The sequence below is a fragment of the Onychomys torridus genome, chromosome 21 (genome assembly GCF_903995425.1).
Source record: "Onychomys torridus chromosome 21, mOncTor1.1, whole genome shotgun sequence".
In the NCBI taxonomy this organism is placed as follows: domain Eukaryota; kingdom Metazoa; phylum Chordata; class Mammalia; order Rodentia; family Cricetidae; genus Onychomys; species Onychomys torridus.
The window spans coordinates 15,608,909-15,626,628 of NC_050463.1; the positions used below are offsets into that span (position 1 = coordinate 15,608,909).

Consider the following 17,720-nt stretch of genomic DNA (forward strand, 5'->3'; position numbering starts at 1 on the left):
CCTCTGGAAGAGCAAGTCAGGGCTCTTAACCTCTGAGCCATCTCTCCAGTCCCTACTTCAAGCTTTTGTTATATTAGTTGAAGTATCCTTGCTAAAACTGGGGACAGCAGCTTGGATACTTCAGGACCTAGGAATGTGCGATGACCAGTATGAATATGGCAGTGCTTTCCCTTTTGACCTTGAAGTCTACACAGGTGGTCATTCTTTTAAATGGCATCTATCAAATTGCTAAATTGGGGTTGGGGATTTAGCTCAGAGGAAGAGCACCTGCCTAGCAAGAGCAAGGCCCTGGGTTCGGCCCTCAGCTCTAGGGGAAAAAAAAAGACAAAATAACAAAAAATTGCTAAATTATGTCAGTACACCATAGTGCCACATGCATTTCTCTCGTTTATGCCTTGGATATCCCTTTAACTCACTGGTTAAGTTCTGTTGAAGAACTCAGCTTTTTACACTAAAGCTCCTAGTTTAAATTCAGGACTTTTGGGGAAAAAAAATACATGTATTTGTCTATGGACTGACTTGTTCTTTAAATCCAAGGGCAAATTTTATTAGTGAAGTTTTATGTATTTAATGACTTCAAAGCTAGTTTCAAATCTATGAACAGAATAAGAAACTGTTAGGCACTGGTATGGTAATAAATATTCTTAAAATATAGGGGCTAGAGAGATGGCTTTGCTGTTAAGATCACTTGCTGTTCTTCCAGAGGATTCACATGATTGCAACTCACAATCACCTATAACTCCAGTTACAGGCTTCTGATGCCCTCTTCTGACTACAGTGGGTACCAGGTACACATGTGATACACAGACATACATATAGACAAAACACCCATAAACATAAAGCAAAAATTTTAATTAATATGTTCTTAAAATATAAACATTAGGAGCCATAAATATTACTAAGATCTATTTAAATGAGAGGGGGAAACCCATAACATTTTGTTATAAGAAATCCCTGATTTACCCATAAATAATGACTTCAAAATATAATACCACAGAGGCGGTATATGTCTTTAATCCCTTTAAATCCAGTACTTAGAAGGGACAGGTGGGTAGATCTCTGTGAGTTCCAGGCCAGTCAGGCTACATAGTGAGACCCTGTCATAAAAAAATACAACGGTCTCACAGGGCCAGAGGGAGCTCAGCAGTTATACTGGAGGAGTTATACTCCTCCAGATGACTGAGATGGGTTCCCAGAACCCACACTGGGCAGCTTCAGGGGGATTCTATACCCTTTTCTGGTTTGTGCATACCTTCTTCCCCCCACATATACATATACTTTTAAAAAGAACAACAACAACAAAAAATTTAGAATAAATACCACAAGTATCTCAATTGCAAAGTGCCCCCACCCAACCAACAAAGAAAGTGAATTTTTTTTCAGTTGAAAACACAATTTAAAAATACTCTAAGTGTTTTATTACCTAGCCCTAGACCACCAAAACTGTCGTATACTTAAATGGACACTCTGATATACAGGAACTGTGATAGTATGTCCCTACATTACGTTTCCTTGCATTTCTGTGCTTCAAACTGTTCACAGCACACTTAACTCTAGCCAACTGTTAGTTATCCTTAACATTTCAGCTCAGAAACTTTTAAGAATATTCCAACATCCAGACATGGGAGAGACCCTTCTACTCTCCCATGATTAAATAAAATTCCCACACCTAAAATGGTTTAATATCCATTTTTCCAACAGTTATGCTATTATGTTACTTTGGTAGCTGAGAAATGGTATGATTCAATTTCTCTAGAATAATCTACGTAATACAGAAACTGAAATTCAGGTGGTGCAGGCTACCTTTTAACACAGCACTAAGGAGGCCGAAGCAGAAGAGTTTAGGGTAGGTCTACACAACAAAGCAAGATGTTATCTTTAAACATACACACTCAAATTCAAATGTTAACTGGCTTTCCTGTAGAGAAATGTGTGCATGTATTACAAGAGACTAAAAGAAGACTTGTTGATGCTCCTAATAGTAGGTATCATTTAAAAATCTCTACTAAAACTAACCCACGAGCTCTGTAACCACCTTACCAGGCAGTGACTAGTATTGGGTTCTGTTTTATATGTGGAAACAGACACAGGGCAATTAAGTGGATATAACTCACTGAAGTGCGCTGCAGAGCCTACACTCACTTCTGCCCTGGGTGCCATTCTGCCTTCACTGCTCTGTCAGTGCAAAAGCCTGGGGAAAGCACATGCCGCCATCAATATACCCAACTCAGTATCTATATCCTTAGGATACTGTCCTCTCTTCCTGAAGTAAATTCAAACTATACTAATACTGATCAAGGGTTTACTGGTCACTTCTCTGTAAGCTTGCTACTATGTTCCCTATCATCTTTCAAAGCTCCAGCCTATAGTTGGGCCTTGTGGATCATACCTGTAATCCAGCACTCAAGAGGCAGGATGATTAGTGGGTCAAGGTCAGTCTGAGCAACATAAGACACAGTACTGGAGAGATGGGTCAACTGGTTAAGAGTGATTACTGTGCAAGCATGATGACCTGAGATCAAATCCCTAGCTCTCCTGTAAAACAAGACTGGTATGGCCACACATGCCTGTAACCTCACACCTGTGTGGACAGGAGAATCAATAGGGTTTTCTGGCTACCAGCCTAGTCCCAGGATGATTCAAAATAAAAGGCAGAAAGTGAAAGGAGGAGATACCCAACACCCACCTTTGGCCTCTGGAATGCAGAGACCAGCACACACATGTGCACATACATCACAGAAGCCTAACAATGACAACTCTGCCTTATAAATCATACCTAAACTTCTATTAAAGGCTTTTAATCTCTCCTACTATATTCCTCTACTGGTTATTAGTGTAAGTAGTTCAAAAGAAACAACAGACATTGGATTATCTTATAAAAACTAAAGTTCAATACCCCTAAGGTACTTAATTCAGATGAAGTCAGACCAATTGCTAACCAGAGAAAGAAAACTGAAAACAATAAACTCAACATCCCTAAGCAGAATTCCTCAAGTATAACCTGACTATAACTTGTTGTCAAACTAGATGAGAAGCACAAAGGGAAAAGCATACCCATGTTATGTCACCTTACGTCTGATTTCAACTAAACAAAGGAGATATATTAATCTAACTGTGAAACAAAAGTCAAGGCTGGAACACAGTCTCTCCATTTACTGAGCAATTTGCTGTCCAAGTACAGAACATCATGTCTGGCACTGTTTCTCATTCTGCTTTGTGGTGGCACTTGCCAAACTTTTCTTCTCCTTTAAGAGGTATTCTGGTCAAGGTTTCTTGTAGAGGCAAGTGCTCCATCACACAACTGCACTGCAATACTAAGTAACACTTAGAAAAATGTATGGGGTGGGGCGGGGAGGGAGGACAGGCGGGCGGACAGGCAGACCACTGGAACATATTATTTCTAAATAAAACTGGGCTCTCACAAGATGGTTCAGGGGATAAGGCACTTTTCCACCAAGCCAGATCATTTGAGTTAGTAGATCCCTTTACCTCTGGAGGAAAGCCAATCCCTACTCCCATATTCCCTCTGTAACCATGAATCTAAGTTGACAATGTCTAGAAGAATCTACACTCCCCTTTTTCAGTTGTGGCACTGGGGTTGAGTACAGAGGCTGATTTATGCTACAATTGTTTACATACAGCTGATTCCTAATATATAGCAAGCATCTGACATGTTAGGTATTCTGTATACAATTTAGCCTCTTTGTTCTTCTGAACATAAAAAGAACTCCCTCCACTGGGCTAAAAAGACAACTCAGTGGTTAAGAGCACATGATGCTCTGAGGAGTGGTTCCCAGCACCCATGCCAAGTAAGTCACAAGTCCTGGAGACTGCCCCCTCTTCTGGCCTCTGCAGGTACCCACAGACATGTGCACACACAAACATACATATGAAAGACTTATTTTTGTTGTTTTTTTTTTCGAGACAGGGTTTCTTTGTTTAGATCTGACTATCCTGGAACTCATTTTGTATACCAGGCTGTTCTCAACCTCTCATCACCCGCCTCTGCCTCTGAGTTCTAGGATTAAAGATGTGTGTCACCACTGCCCAGCAAGATTTTTTTTTTTTTTTAAATTAGAATTCTCAAGCCCAGCAGTGGTGGTTCACACCTTTAATCCCAGCACTCAGGATGCAGAGGTAGGAGAGTCTCTAAGTTCAAAGCTAGACTGGTCTACAGAGAGAGTTCCAAGACAGCCCCCGACACACACACACACACACACACACACACACACACACACACACACACACACAAATTAACAAAAAATTCTCCATTAGCTTCCTGAACATTTAAGTCAGATTTTCAAACTGTCTTTTATTTATCCTTAAAGATTTATCTCATTTTAAACCATGTGTCTGTGTATGAGTTATGTGCATGTGTACTGGTGTCCATGGAGGTCAGAAGCATCAGATCCCTGCATGCTGGAGTTACAGGCAGTTGTGAGCCACCTGGAAATCAAACTTTAGTCCTTTGCAAGAACAGTAAGTGCTCTTAATCACCAAGGCATCTCTCAGCTCCTAGTTATTTTAAGATAAGGTCTTAATATGCTGCTCTGGCTAGCTTCCAACTGTTGGACTTAAATGATCTTCCTGCCTCAGCATCTCAAATATCTAGGAGTATGGGCAAGCATGTCTCAATCAAATCATCTCTAAATAAATAAAATCCAGCAAGTTCCCCAAACACTAACCCATCAATATTGAGCTACTTAAATCCAATTATTTCTCTATAAAGTTTAGAATGTATCTAGCTCTGTACCATGAGTTAGCTACTAAATAGTACTAAGAACCTGGGTACCAGGTAGTGGTGCACCCCTTTAATTCCAACACTTGGGAGGCAGAGGCAGGTGGATCTCTGTTGAATTTGATGCCAGCCTGGTCTACAGAGTGAGTTCCAGGACAGATTCCAAAGCTGCACAGAGAAACCCTGTCTCAAAAAAACAAACAGAACTAGAGCAGTCAAGGAACTATCTGAATCAAGAATAATCCCAGGGTTGCCTCTCCAAAGAACCTTCACTAGATTCTCAAATGCCATCTTAACTAAGAAGAAACAGAAAAAAATTAATTTGGGGCTTTTGCTATATAAATTACTGTCAGAAAAATTAAATGGTAGTAATTTTAGGGAGGAAGGATTCACCAAAATTTTAAGACAAAATGATGTGATCATTCCAGAAGTTTCTGATTCTTCACAATCATCACATAGAGGCACTAAGGTTGGATGCGGCTCAGGGTTAGGATACTTGGCCACCATGTGCAAGGCCCTAGCTTCAGCCCCAGCACCATCAACAGAAAGCAACTGGAGAGCAGATCCCAAACTCATTAACCCACAGAACACAACAAACCCAAGAAACAAAGGACTGAAATCCTGGCCACAGCCTTGTTTCCTATCCACATCTAAATGAGAGAAAAACAACAGTGACTGGAGAGCTGGGAACACAGTCAACCAACAGGCATTCCCTGGGACGCCCAGGGAACCATTGGTCAATGGAGGCTAACAGGCTCCAATGGCAGGTAAGTGCCACATGCCCACGGGAAGGTCTACAGAGCTGGGTTGCTGCAGTCCTTCTGAACTCTTAGAGCTGGTCCTGGAGCTCTCTTCCAGGACAGAGCCCACACCTAGTATACAGTATTGGGAATGGAAATAAAATGAGCAGAAGAGGCACAGCAAGAACAGTCCAGACAGGAATAAACTACACTTGCTGGCACAGACCTATAACCCCAGCACTAAGCCTGAGGCAGGAAAACTGTGAGTTCAAGGTCAGCCTGGGCTACAAAGTCCAACATTGTATTTAACAAAAAAGAAAAGCTGGATTGCCAGCACATGGGAGGCAGAGGCAGACAGATCTGGCCTACACAGGGAGTTTCAGGGAAGCCAGGACTACACAGTGAGGAGACCCTGCCTCCAAATAAATTTTTTTAAAATGCCTGGAAATCTTAGAAGCCTAGCCACATAAAACTTTGATGATAGATAAATGCAGCAGAAGAGAACTCCATGAATTTCAACCTATCAGAGTCACAGCCTAAAAATTTAGAGAAAGTTCTTATTTTAAAAAAATGGCTGAAATATGGATATAATCTTATTTATAAAGTTACAATTAAAAATAAGTAAAATAAAATCACCCTTTTAGACATAAAGCACACTTAAGAAAACAGCTCAGCAAGCTGGCTTACTTCATCATCCTATAAGTCCACCACTAGGAAGGCAAGGAGAAGGTCAGCTCAAGTTCTCAGCGGGGGGGGGGGGGGGGGGGGGGCAAGAGTGAAACCCTGTCTCAAAAACCAGAGGCCTGGAGAAGGGGCTCAGTGTCTAAGGGCAGTGGCAGCTCTTGCAGAGGACGGAGTTCAATTCCCAGCACCCTCCGTAACTCTAGACCCAGGGGTCCAATGCCCTCTTCTGGCTCCCTCAGGCGATACACAGAAATCAAGGAAAGATTTCAAGTGAGTTTAAAAATAAAAAGCCATACAAGCCATAAAAGAAAAAAAAAAAAAAACAACAGCAGAAGCAGAAAGGAATCAGAGACCTCGTAATAGCTTGAACATGAAGTGACAGAGTTCAAGAATACTAAATAAAAGGGGAGAAGAAAATCCCCAAACGAAAGCTCATGTTAGCAAATTACAGGAAAAGAAATGAATCCAACCTTAGCAGACACATAAGATGAAAACGTTGATAATCAAGGTGGAGGTGGGGTGGGAAATGAGGAAGATAAAAGGGGACTATCAGAAGACACCCCCAAACAAACAGGCCTAACTGCTGGCTAGGGATACATACCTGCATAGCTAAATCCAAACCTAATTTTTTTTTAAAGCCAGACATGTAATCCAGCAACTAGCGAGGCTAAAGCAGGAGGGGTCCAATTCTAAACCCAGGCTATGTAACATGGCAAGGTGCTACCTCAAGCCAAACCCCAAAGCCAGTGTGTGCTAGAGATGGGACCTCGGGCCTTCTTGCACACACTAGTGAACTACATCCCCAGCCACTTGATAAAGGAAGGACACTGTGATTACAAGTCTGGAAGGAATTCCTTGCTGGCACCTTCTAGTCCCTACTTGGAAGGACTTGTGTGAGTGCTGGATTTACAGTAACTCATTGAGTTATGTATTTGCTTCTGCAACTTTACAACACAAATAACAAAACATTTTTGGAATAATCTCTAACACTGTTAATAACATGAGAAGGCAAACCAAGAGACTGTCGTCGTATACTATTTAACTATAATATTTGGCAGTGTAATAAGTCTATAGTACCTATATGTTGTTCCTCAAATATAACATTTTAAAAGTATCTGACCTTTATTCGTAGACCAAAGTGCAAAATTTAAAAATATGTAAAACCTATCTTTTTAGTTAAGAGACATTCTAGAACTGCCAAAAACATTTATTTTTCAGACATAAACAGGAGAGTCTCAAAAACCAATATAATTCAACAAGTATTTACCCAGTGAGTATCACAATGAAGTATTTCAATTTAGTTGAAGGGACACACAGATCACTTTAATAGAACATGTTTAATAAGTGCTTTGAGAAAGGCACAAAGCACGATGGCCTCAGAAGGAAAGGCCAACTCACCTGCTCTAGTGCATTAGCATTCTCACAGGCTCTTCTCAGAGTCTCCCAATCCATCCTCCCCAGGGCGGGGAGAAAGCATCTTTGAAGACCCAAAGCCCACGGTGAAAACACTTCACAAGATACAGCGCGAAGAAGGAGGTCACTGAAATGACTCCCATGGCCAAGTAAGCAATAAATGAGTAAAGATGGGCTGGTACATAAGACATACAGTGATGGGGCCTGCCTGTCTAAATCAGGGCAGCAGCTTTCTGTCTGTCAGTTAGTATACTGAAACCAACACTACCACACAAATGCTGGATACAATTCTCTACACTGATTCTAGCATGCATTTAAGAAACACTAAAAATGTGGAGATAGGGGACACCAGGAATACCAGGAATACCAACACCTGAAAAACAGAAGTTTAAGGTCAGCCCTTCCCTGCATAACTAGTTCAAGGCCAGCCTGGGCTACATGGCACCCTGCCTCAAAAAAAAACAAAAAAACAAAAAAACAAAAAAACAAAAACAAAACAAAACAAAACAAACAAACAAACAAAAAAAAACAGAACTGGGGAGGGAGAAGGCAGACAGACATTAGGCTATAAAATCACTGTTGGCAGGATACAATGCACTAATTTTTATGCTCCAGCAAAAACCGTAATATTAGTGAGCAAACATTTAAAAAATAATTATAGCAGAATGTCATGCTAGGCAACTGAACATTGAGATTTGGAATCAAGCAAGCCCACCAACTCACTTACACAGCCTGACAGATCGCTGAACCTCCCTGAATCCCAAGGAGCAGCACCCAGTATTCAACTCACAGGAATGTAGCGGGGTTCCTGCCAGTGTAGGCATGAAAATAACAGTTTCTCTATCAAGCATTCTTTACTGCTCCTGCTTGGAAGAGGTCAGTATGTAAGCATTTCATTCTGACAAATAACCCATTTTCTTAAAAGACTTCAGATTGTAATACAAAGAAAACATGGATTTTTACTATGATAGATTTGTGTTCAAATACCCAGCACTACATTTACATAATTTCTCATTATTTGTTTCTTATATATATGCAAAAATACAATACTCTGCAGGGTTGTTGCTGAGAATTATATACTCACGGGCCTAGTAGCATAATACCATGCCAGGACACAGTAGACAATTAATAAGCAGTAGAAATTATTGCTATGATTATTAATAAATGTTCAATCAGCATACAAGAAAGGCTCATTTAGACTGGAAAGAGATGGCTCAGCAGTTACGAGCTCACACTACTCTTCTCGATGACACGAGTTCAATTCCCAGTCAGATGGCCCACCTGTAAATCCAGATCCTACACTGATTTTAATGTGTGTGCATGTCAGGGATGGGGGTATCACTGAAGTAAACTTTTAAGGAGGAAACAAAGCCACAGTGCAGTAAAATCTTAATTTAAAAGAAACTTCTTCCCATTTTTATTTGTATTTCTTCTTTTAAGATAAATCACAAGGAGTGGGGCGGTGGTGGCGCATGCCTTTAATCCCAACACTCGGGAGGCAGAGGCAGGGGGATCTCTGGGAGTTCCAGGCCAGCCTGTTCTACAGAGGGAGTCCTAGGACAGGCTCCAAAGTCACACAGGGAAACCCTGTCTCGAAAACAAACAAAACCAAAATAAACAAACAAACAAAAAGATAAACCACAAGGGTATGTTTTTTTAATCACTTTCCTAAATTCTTTACCTCTAAGGTTATGTATAAAATTCAAAATAACCATATTAGCCACCCATGGTAACACATACTTAGGAGACAGAGGTAGATAGATCTCGCTGTGAGTTCCAGGCCAGCCAGAGCTACACAGTAAGACCCTGTCTCAAAAACAAAACAAAAATCTGGACAGCCAGGGCTATACAGAGAAACCTTATCTCAGGGATGGGGGTGGGATGGGTGGGTGATCTCTATTAGCACCATATCACTGCAAAATCTAATATTAAATTCTATTCAGTGAATCCATAAAGAAGTATATTTACACAATTTAGAAAGAATTTCAAAGCTGGGTGTGATGCTACACCTACATATCTGTGATCCTAACATTCAGAAAACTGAAGCAGGAGAATCAAGTTTGAGACCAGGGCTAAACAGTAAATTTGAGGCCAGTTTAAATCTTGTCTTAAAAAAAGAGGGCCAGCAAGATGGCTCACCAAGTGAAAGCCTCTGCCACATCCTGGTAACTTTGCATTTGACTCTTGCAAACCAACTCTCACAAGTCCTCCTCTGACCTCTATCTGTGCACATGTCCCTGTTCCTTTCCCAATGTGTTTTCCTAGACACATATTTTCACACATCAATTTAGGAGCACTTCTCAAACAAACCAAACAGGCTTCTGAGGGCCAAAAGAACCAAATACATATAGTATCAGGTAGTAACTTTCAGGAAGCCAAGAAGTGCTGCAGAGAGATGGTTCAGTGCTTAAAGTGTCTGCTACTCTTGCAGAGGAGCAGGGTTCAATTCTCAGCAACCACATTGGGCAGCTCATGACTACTTGTAACTCCAGGTGATCTGACAACCTCTTCTGGTCTCCTCAGGCATTTGCACACAAGTGATGTGCAACACACACACACACACACACACACACACACACACACACACACACAATTTTAAAAAGGCAAGAAAATTCTTAACTTCTTTAACACCTGAAAACTCTAATCTGGCATAGTAGCACACACCTGTAATCCCAGCACTCAGCATATAGAGGAAGGAGGATCAGGAGCTCCAGGCCAGCCTCAGCTACACAAAAGGATCTCTAGGCATTGCAGGCCAGCCTGATCTATTATAGCAAGTTCCAAAGCCAGCCAGAGATATGTAGTGAGACCTTGTTTCAAAACAACCACAAAAGATGTAAAAGGTCACTCCAATTTCAAAAGCAGCCAGGACTGCATAGTAAGAGCCTTTTCAAAACACACACACACACACACACACACACACACACACACACACACACACTCTGCTGGTAACTTCTCAGGAGTGTAACTACTTGGGAAGATTGAAAACCTGTGTTGATAACAAAAGGACAATTTTTTTTTCTGTTACACATACTAAACCATATGACATCTTACAAAGAGTCACTTTAAGAGCTTTATTTAGACTTTTAGGGCTTTGGTAACTTTTTATTTATAAATGCTAAAGAAATGAGAACACATAGTAAGGCAGTAAATCCTACTTTCTGATTAAATCAGGCATACACCTGGGGCATAAATGTCTTTCTTGAACCTAATTCAGTAGATGCTCAAAAACATCAGTGTAGGTTGAAGGAAATAAAAAAAAGAATGATCAGAATTGGGTCAAGGCCTGTGAGCATGGGCTGTACTGAATATTTTGCTTCCAAAGTAGATCTGGTATGGAGAGGTGGATTTTATATATATATAAAATCTGGCAAGCAAAGATCATAATCAATGATGAAGGTTATCCATTCTATGGTATGTCAGCATGTATCCTTAATATACTCCAAAGGCACTTTACCTTTGATCTTCCTCCCTAAACCCTCAAGCCAGGGGCTCATCATGAGAAAGACATCAGGTAAGTCTCAACTGAGGAACAGTCTATAAAATTTCTGATTAGGTCTTGAAGTTCTCATGTCATCAAAGTCCAGAAAACTGTAGGTATGGGATAAAAAGGGACATTAGAGAAAAATTAGAGAAATATGAATGGCATGTTTAATAATAATATAAGAATCCTGTTTCCTTAATTGTGACAATGTACCAGAGCACAAAAGGCGCTATCAGGGATACTGGGTAAGGTTTTTTGCATGTTTTCAACACATGCAAACCTATTTTAAAATAAAGTCTGTTTAAATAAAAACTAAATGAGGATAAATGTTCTTTTGGTCTTTGTTTGGTAGCAAGACAGTGACAGTATTCTACTGTAGTGGAACTAAAAGCATCGTAAAGTAATACCATAGGCATGATACAAGTCTTGATACAGTATTCATTACAGACCTCCATGTCACCAAAGCAAAGCCTATTACATTCTAGTTTCCCAAGCAACATTCTTAACCCTCAACACTCAACTACTACCTCTCATGAAAATTCATACCACTAGCTGCCACCCCTGTATTACCCTGACCCTCTCTATGGGCCATTCCTCCAGGTCATGGTCATTCTGACATCTCCCACTCCTCCACATTCAGCTGACTAAATCCACCAGCTTTCTGTCATTAAACATCCTTCCTAACTTCACTCTGTTATTACTTTTTCCTTCATTAACGCTCTTTCCAGTTCCTCCCATTTCCTCTGAGCGTTGCACACACTGCAGTCAAATGAGCCTTCCTCAAAAAAGAATTTCATCATCCTCCAACTCATTCTGGAGGAAATGAGACCACATTTAAATTCAGAAGTGGTTCCTTTTCCACCTTTACTTAGAAAGACAGATCTATTTATCTTCACACCTCACACATTTCTTTATTCAGATTAGGCAGAGTATACATATTTAAAACAAGGCCCTAATAAGTGGTCAAAGCATATCATCTAATTAGGGTTATAGAATCTAAAAGATAATAAATCATAAAGGAAGGAATTCCTTTTGTTCACTACTATTCACCGCTCCTGTAATACAGGCTGGCACATGGTTAAGTACTCAATATTTATTAATTTTAGAAAAGAGGCAGTAGAGAATGCTGTAGCCTAAAGAATTATATGCTCTTACAGAAGGAAAACAAATTACAGTTGAAAGTAAAGGTAGGTCTAAAAGTCTATGAGGCCAAGTGCTGTGGGATGTCTTTCTGTACGCTGTGAATATGTGTTGCTCCCACTGGCTAATAAATAAAGCAGCATTGGCCTATAGCAGGGAAGGATGGATCCAGGAGGGAAAATCCAAGAGACAGTGAGAGGAGAAGAGTGGAGGCAGAGACTCCAAACCGCCGTCCAAGAGTGACGTGTAATGAGATGCAGGTAAAGTCACGAAACAAGTGGCGACACACAGGTCATAGTTATGGGTTGTAAGAACTAGTTAGCAAGAAGCCTGAGCCAACAGGCCATAGAAGTGGTAACTAACAAAAGCCTCCGTGTAATATTTTATAAGCGACTGCAGGACAGTGGGGCTGGGCGGACAGAGAAACACAGGCCTGCGGGGTCAAGTGGGACTGTAGAAACAGCTACAGCCAAGGCTCACAGAGCAAGCAGCATTTCAGCCAGGCCTAAAGCTGGAGTGTCCAAGTGTATTTCCAATCAATAAATACGCATCGTCAACAGAGATGCAAGGCAAATTATACACCACGCTGGGGTGTAAATCATCAACAGTTTCTACAGAACAATAGAAGAAGACTGGAACCAAAGTGTGAAAGTTAAGGAAAAACTCACATTCATGGTTGATTTTAAAGGAGTGTGGGGTTGGAGATTTAGCTCAGTGGTAGAGCGATTACCTAGCAAGTGCAAGGCCCTGGGTTCAGTCCTCAGCTCCAAAAACAAACAAACAAACACAAAAAAAGGAGTGTGGCCATTTGGGTGACATCATCTACTCTGGAGGTAGCAGACCTCCCCTTTAGAAAGGGATGGCCTTCCTCCTCCAAGAAGCCTCTCCTACCTACCCAAGCCTTCTACAGTTTCCCTCTCCATTTACCGCTCACACCACCTACTTTTACACAGTTTAACTCCTTTCAGGTGAAAAGTTTCTTCTCCTTGTTTAATTCTTCAACCCAAGAAAAAGATCAGATCTAGGTATCTTTTTCTTCTCCAAGTCCGTAAAGCCCTGAGCTCTCATGGAAGACTGTATTTACATAAAACCCAGTTATTAAATTACACACACAATCTAAAAGCAGCAGCAGCAACAACAAAATGGACATTTAAAAAAATAATTCTTGCCATGCATGGTGGCGCATGCCTTTAACCCCAGTACTAGGGAGGCAGAGGCAGGCAGATCTCTGAGTCAGACATAGAGAAACCCTGACTCAAAACACCAAAACAAACAAAAACCCAGAAACCATTCTTGGGTTTAAAAAAAAAAAAGTATATGAATCTGGGTAGGTATAGATGTGGGGTTGGACCTGGGGAGTTTCACTGTATGAAATTCTTAAAGAATAAAAATTGTGGGGTTGGGGATTTAGCTCAGTGGTAGAGTGCTTGCCTAGCAAACTCAAGGCCCTGGGCTCGATCCTCAGCTCCAAAAAAAGAAAAAAGAATAAAAATTATACTGTAAAATAACCATTCTTTTGAATTGCTGAAACAAACAGCAAGAAAACACATACAAGCCGAGTGTGGTGGTGTACACCTGTAGTACCAGCTCTTGGGACCCAAGCAGGAGGATCAGGAGTTTAAACACATACAAGCCGAGTGTGGTGGTGTACACCTGTAGTACCAGCTCTTGGGACCCAAGCAGGTGGATCAGGAGTTTAAAGTTGTCCTTATCTACACAGCAAGTTTGGGGCTAGCCTGGGCTTATAAGATCCTGTCTCAAACAATCAAAACAAAACCACATGGAGCCATCCATGGTGGTGTACACTGTTAATTCCAGCATTCAAGATACAGACGCAGATGGATCTCTGGAGTGGCAGGCCAGCCTGATCTATATAGCAAGTTCCAGGCCAGCCAGAGCTACATACTGAGACCTTGTCTCAAAACCACAAAAGATGCAATGCAGAGGGAGGAGGGTCACTCCAATTTCAAAGGCAGCCAGGACCATATAGTGAGAATCTTTTCAAAACACACACACACACACAGAGACAGACAGAGAGAGAGAGAGAGAGAGACTTCCAGTTTGAGTAATACTTTTAAGTTTCATTTTGCTATTAGACCTCATCACAAACGATGAAAGTTCTATCTTCCAGCACATGTTTTCAGCCTTCCGGCTTCCCATAGATACCTCTTAGTTCATTTATTTTTCTCTCTCGACTAAGCACTGATCTCAGTGCTCAGCACATACTCATTTCTCAATTCCATTTTTCTACATTAGCAAGCCCTCCAGTACCTCTTCAATACCTTCACAATCATTACAAAATAATCAAAAATCCAGTATATGGAGTTGGAATGATTTCTCTCCCCAATTCTTTACAAATCTAAGGTGTTTCCTTCCCATGGCTCAGCAATCAAGTAAAACTAAGTATAACAGAAACATATTACAGAAACGAATCAAATTGCCAAAGCAATAAAAAAAAAAAAAAGAGGCACATTGGTATCTAGGAATGTACAGACATTCTAAAAATTTACTCTCCAAAGTTTATTTCCCTTTCACCTTTATATATTCTAAAAGGTAATTTCCCACTTAAGATGAATTCTTTTCATATTAACTAATATCCCAAATCTGACTGTATACAAATCAGACTAGTAGTTATCCCTAAAAAGGTATTTTCATCGCTAATCTATGCAAAAAGAAAAAAATGAGTTTCTTCATAAACTCCAAACACCAGAATGTGACCATTCATTAGAATCTCTCGTTAATGGTTTTGAAATTCAAACGACCTGGGAGTCAGGCAATTCTATAAAGTGATACCTAACACTGCTGAAATTTTAAGATGAATCATCAAGGCTGCAAAGGGCGGCAGAAACGTTAATATGCACACCTTACCAGAAGTGCAAAGCAAAGCCGCCAGACGATTAAGGGGAACCACTTAGACTGGATCGGTTCGGCTCTTCCCACTACCCCCCAGATCAGAGCGCACCAAGAGAAGTCTGGAGCAGAACCCAAGACTAAGCCATTACAAAGCCCCTGCTACCGGAGAAGCCTCAAGCCCCCTGGCCGCTAGAGCACTCTACTGCACTCAGCCGGCCACGTGGCTGTCACAATCAGAAGACAGGAGAAAGAGCATCAACTAACCTGGAAATAATTAACCTCGCACATCGGAGTTGCGAGTAGAAAAAAAAAAAAAAGTCTGTCATTTCTCTGCACTTAGAACTCCCTCCACCCCACCCCGCACCACCTGTAAGGTGAAAAGGAAGGCTTTCAAGCAGAAACGAAGTGCAAGAAGACCTCGAGAGTGAGGCTTCCCAATGAAATAGCACCCCAAGTCGCGTGAGGGGCGGTGGGGACAGAGCTTCTTTTTTTCCGAGAGGGTAGCCGGGGGCGGAGTTTGGAGTGGAGACCGAGCACCTCGCACATGGACAAGCTCCCTCTACTCCCTCCGGGTGCGGGGCTCCAGGTCGCCGGCCGCTGCCCTCGGGGCCAGCTCCCAAGCTCAAGGCCGTCGATCACCGCGGACCTCTCCCGGCAGAGCCGAGGACCCAAGGGCACAAGGAACCTCGTCCGCCCCGGAGGAGATGGCGAACAGGAAGTGTCCATATTGCAACGCTAGAAACAGTCCAAGTCCCAACCCACCCGGCCAGCTAACCCTCGGGGGGCGCCAGCCCGGGGAGCGCGGGCCGGGGTCGGCCACCCCACATCCGGGCCCCGCGCCCGAAGTTCACGCGGGTCGCGCGCGGCTCCTCCTGGGCACTACTTCGCCGGGCCCGGCCAGCCCGCCCGGGCCGGACCCGCACTCCACGCCGCGCGCCGTCCCGCTCGGATCCGAGAGCCCGAGCGGCGGCGACGTGGCGCGGGGCTCCCCGGGTCTGCTCCGAGCAACTCCCCGGCCGCGGGTTTCAGGCGAGCCGAGCGCGCGCCGGCCGTGCTCTGGGCTTGCCCACTGGGGCTTGGGCCGCGCGACGCCCCCTCCGGACGGTCATTACCTCGGGAGAAACTCCTAACTCCTCACGGGGCCGTGCTCGCCTCAGTTCCACACCCCCGAGGGGTGCGGGGGGAACCCACGCTCCGCCCGAGCCCGCGCGCCGGGAACACCCCCGCGCCGGGCGCCAATTCTTCTTCACGGGACAAAAATGTCCCGGCGCGTCACGGGACAGCCGCCTCCGCGCCCCACGCCCTTGCGCCGCCGGCCGCACGCGCTGCCTTCCGCCCGCGCCGCTCGGGCCCCGGGACTCACCGTCAGCTCAGCCGCCGCGAACCGGAGGCGAGGGCCGGGCCGGGCCGGGCCAGACACAATATGGCAGAGCACCGCAGCTGCTCCCGCGGCTCCCAGCAGCCGCCTCCGGGACACCCAGCCGCGAGCAGGCAGCGGCAGCTGCGGTGGCGGCCGCCGCAGCACCACATCCCCCTCCCGCTCGCCCGCTCGCTCGCTTCCTCCCCTCCTCCCCGCCCCGCTGCCATGGCAACGCGGCGCCGAGGCGCTTAGCCCCGCCCCTCCTTCCGTCCCGCCTCCCGCGGCCCGCCCAGGCCTCCCTCCCTCCGGCCCGCTACCAGGGCGGCGGCCGCCCCCTCCGGGCTGCCCTGAAGGCGGGTGGGGGAAGGTGGCGTCCGGAAGGGCGGGGCGGGCTCGGGAGGCCGGGTGGGGTGGGGACGCTCAGGGCCCGAGCCCAGCGGAGCGGGCGGGAAAATGCAAAGCCCTCGCCTGTCCCCCGGAAGGACCTATGGGAGGGCGGCGGAGGCGCGGCGCGGCTGCTGAGTGGACGAGCTGGCGCGGGACGAGCGAGGGTGTCCTCCCGCCACGCGTGTGCCCGGGCTGCTGCGACGGCCAGCCCAGCCCTGGGTTCCTTCCAGTCCCCAAGGCTTCCCACCATCGGGCAGGCTTTGAAAGGGGTGGAGAGACCGTCCAGCTTTTTTGGAGATAGCGCTACCCTCCTCTGGCTGCAACGCCGCCGTGGAAACTCTTTGTAGTGCGGGCTTTGGTTTTAGGGGAAAACGTGGACTTTGGAAACAGACCTAGATTTTACTAAAGTCACATGTATTATGGGACTGTCTCGCAAATTTAGGGGGAAAAAAAGTAACGAAAAGCAAAACAAAAAAATGTACAGAGTCCTCACTGATTGTTTTGGATAGTCATGAGGACTTTACACGTATTGTACGAGTATTGCCTTTCCGGGTACGGTGCTGCTAGATAAAACGGGAGTGCCCAGCTAAATCTGAATTTCAGACAAAGGTCGAATAATTTTTAATATTAAGGACATTTCTTTGGGGGTATACTTCGTGGTTTTTGGTGAATCTGCCAACTCTACTTTTAAGGACTTCCACTTACAGAAAAGGACACTGAAGCCTAGAAAAGTAGCCTATCAAACCGCCCATGATGGTGCAGTTTTATATCTCAGTACTGTGTAGGGTGAGGCAGGAGGATTGCCATGATCTCGAGGTCAGCTTGGGCTTCCTATGTAGCTTCTACCTCAAAGAGAAAGCCAAGTATAGTGCCTGACTTCTGTAATCCCAGAATTTGGAAGGTGGACATAAGGAGAGTCAA

The 17,720-nt window shown here is 44.0% G+C and overlaps 1 protein-coding gene across 2 annotated transcripts in view; it reads right to left on the minus strand.

The window, feature by feature from the left end:
- Foxn2 (forkhead box N2) overlaps nucleotides 1–16,608 on the minus strand; it is a 52,475-nt gene extending 35,867 nt beyond the window's left edge. Inside the window, exon 1 of one of the 2 annotated variants that reach the window (XM_036171193.1) lies at nucleotides 16,416–16,608. The gene's annotated coding sequence lies outside the window, so the exon portion shown is untranslated. Of the gene's footprint in view, nucleotides 1–16,164; nucleotides 16,282–16,415 lie in introns of those variants that run through there. The other variant, XM_036171194.1, reaches the window with a different exon arrangement.
- Nucleotides 16,609–17,720: the final 1,112 nt, after the last annotated feature.